We start from the raw sequence: 3,548 nt of genomic DNA, 5'->3' as shown, positions 1-3,548 counted from the left end.
GGGCTGTGCTTAGCATAAGGGTGGACGAGTAAAAGCCTTGCATTATGGGAAATATATTTATTTGTACAAAGGCTTGTTTTTGTAAACAAATAAAATTATATTTTGTGGTATATCTTGTGTTGTTTTTTTTAACCTTACAAAGTAACTGAAGCTTAGCAACTGGAAATCTTTCTCCCTCTCCTAAAAGAAAAGAGGATGATAAGCATCCATATTCTCACCAACCTGGTGAAGGCCAGACGCTTTGGACTGCAACTCCCATCAACCCCTGCCAGCAAAGCCATCAGACTTCGGGTCCAGCAAGCTCTGTACTGTTTCCACTGGCTGGCAGCAGCTCTCTCTGGAGTTTCATTAATCACAGAGTTCTAAGATTGAGTTAACTCATCATTAGCAAAAACAATATCCACAGGCTTCGTTGGATGTCAGACCTAATGAATGCAGCAGCTCATTCCTGGTGGATTTCCTCCATGAAAATCAGTTGCAGAGATTGAAAGTCCCTTCCTCCTCACAGCCATCTAAGTCTCCCCCTCTCCAGGGCTTTCTACTAGCAATCTGAGACTGCCTGCGTGCAGCCAACCTCTCTACCCTTTTCATGCCTCCTCTGGGTCTGGGAGACGGGTGAGCAGGGGAGCTTGTAGGAGAAGGGGGAGGCGCACGTGACACTTCACCAGTCAGATTCATTTCTGCTTCCTGGCCTCCTGCTTCTGATTCTGGACTTCTCTCTACCACAGACTCTCCCAGCTCACTAAGCCCTGTTACCCTTCAGCTTCCGACAACCTCTCCCCATCTTCTCCCTATGACCACTCATTGTCCCACCACCACTCCCTGGGCGGACTCTGAGCCACCTTCCCTTGGTGGTTCCACAGCTGGTTCCTCCCACCATCTGTGTCCAACCATTCATGACTCCAGCCATAGGAACATCGAAACCTGTCTTCGAGTGAGTCAGACCATTGGTGATTCTAGCTCAGTACTGTCTACACTGACCGGCAACAGCTCTCCAGGATGTCAGGCAGGGCTATCTCCCAACCCAAGACTTACCTGGAGATGTCGGGGATTGAAACTGGGACCACCTGCTTGCAATGCCGACATGCCACCCCCTAGCTCTGGTCGTTCCCACACAATGTTGCCACCTTAGCTCTGACCTCTGCTGCCCTGGGCCCCTTCCTCTGCTAACACGTGTGGGATGTGAAACACAAGAGCAGTGAAGTACAACATTCCTAGAGTGAACATGTTACACATGGGGAGTAATGTTTGTCCAGCCAGCAGGTAAACTTCCTGTTTCCTTCTGGGCTGGGACAGACTCCTCTGCATGTGACTAGAGGTGGGCGTGGCCTCACCTGTGCAGGTAACGACAAAAGCACAGGGCAGGAAAGCCATCTCTCTGTGACTACTTTCGTCGAAGAAGCAACATCTGCTTAGCCAAAGATGCTCTCTTGGCCTCCAGCCAAGAGAGGACAAAGGGACTGTCTCCTTATGAGATAGTTTCCAGGTGTATGTTTTCTAACTTAAGTCTGCCTTCTGGGATCTGATTGTGAGCAGAATGTGAGTGAGTAAACTCTTTTTATACTTTTATAGAAGACTGTGTCGTGTCTTATCTTTTATGAGGGAATAAGGGGAAAATACCAGAACAGTTATTATAGAGGCTTTAGCGAGCCTGAGCAAACGCATCCGCTGTGAGTTTAAAAAGGGGGATGTTACTCTGCTAAATTGTGAACTTGTTAACACAAGTTGGAAAGGCTATAATCAGACAATATATCCTCTCCTGCATCCCTGAACATTCCCACAACATGCAGCCCCTGGAAAGTTGCCTGTTGAGAAACAAAACTCCTGACCTAATGGGGGAGGCGATGCAGAACCTGACTAGCCAGCTGCCCAGGCGTTGCCTTCTTTTTCTGGCTCGGCTCAAGGGCAGCAGCTGTGCGATCGCATAACTCAGTGCTCAGAGATCTTGTTTCCACTGGGACAGGAAGCGGCTGTCAGGGGAGCTTTGATGGATGAAGTGGACTGGGCAGTGCCCTGGGGAGTGGGGGGCTTGCTTGGCGCGGCAGTCAAACTCATGCACTTGGAGCCTGCAAAGATGGCAGCGGTGACCCTGCTCCCACTGCAAAGAGCTTCCTTTCAAAGGCAGACGGGCTCTCGCATGCTTAATCCCACATCGGCAGAGCAGCCTAGTTAGCGGACTGTCAGGACTTGGGGCCGCTTTGCAGGAGAGCTACTGGATTTAAGTGGAATTGTCACACACAGAGACACATCCAAGCTTCAGGATCTTGGCCTCCCTGAGAGATTTCAGGGTGTGTAAAAATAGGGATGGGAAGAAATTGATCCAATTCACCTTTAAAGGCGACTTCAGCTCATTCTCCAAAATACCTGGACCGAAATGCAGCCATTCTTTGACATTCCCACTTCTTTGAATTGCGATACAGTTCTCCATTTTGGTTGCTCTCAGTTTCTCCTTTTTCTTCATTTCAGTTCTCCAGATTTTTGCTGAAATTGGCAATTTTTTTTTAATTTAAAAGAAACCAAAACATGATGGAAATTCCTCATTTTAGTGTAAAATTATCCTCATAAACATATTTTTGTATGCAGCTGTGACTAAAGCAATTTGCCTTTATGTAATGCTATGTGCATTTTAATGCACACTTTCCCCCAAAATTGTTCAGCTGAAGAACTGCATCGCAAATTTCAGAGCGAGTGCAAATTTCAAACAATAGCAGTTTTTCTGGTGACATTGGTTTGAGGAGTGCAAAACAGACAGTTTCTCGTTAAAATATTGTTAGAAAAAATACCGGCCGTCCCCATTGGGGGCAGAGCCACTGTGAACTTTTTGTTTAAGTTTTGAACTTGCATGCAAATAAGGAATGAAGTTTAATAATCAGCCTCAGCATCATTTGGAGGCACCCATTTAAGAACATAAGAAGGGCCTGCTGGATTAGACCAAACGGGGTCCACCTAGTCCAGCATCCTGTTCTCACAGGGGCCAGCCAGATGCCTGCGACAAACCTGCAAATTGAATCCGAACACAAGACCATCACATACGATAAAAAGAACCTTCTTTCTCTTTACATTTCCTTTTTTAAAAAAATATATTTATCAAAGTTTCCAATTTTTATACAAACAAAAAACAAGCAAAGAAATTTAAAAAAACCATGTAGTTCATAAAACATACTTTTCAATAACAAATTTCTCTGACCTCCTCATACCTCCCCTTCTTGTATTCCATTTCAGATTATTTGTTCAGCAAATCCTTAACTTAAAGCATTACAGTTTATCATATCACCTTATTTTCTATCCAAACCCTTTTTTCCATCCATGTTCCTTTATATCATTACAGCTAGAAACCACTTAATTTCAATCTAACATCATTCAGCATTCCTTAATTTTACAATATTTCTGTAAATAGTCCTTAAATTTTTTCCAGTCTTCTTCTGCCGACTCTTCTCCCTGGTCACGGATTCTGCTCGTCATTTCTGCCAATCCCATACAGTCAATCAGTTTCATCTGCCCTTTCTCTTTACATTTCCAACACTTGTTTGATTTAGATTTATACATTT

This window comes from Podarcis raffonei, chromosome 5, assembly GCF_027172205.1.
Source record: "Podarcis raffonei isolate rPodRaf1 chromosome 5, rPodRaf1.pri, whole genome shotgun sequence".
Classification (NCBI taxonomy): Eukaryota; Metazoa; Chordata; class Lepidosauria; order Squamata; family Lacertidae; genus Podarcis; species Podarcis raffonei.
This window is presented reverse-complemented; position numbering follows the sequence as displayed.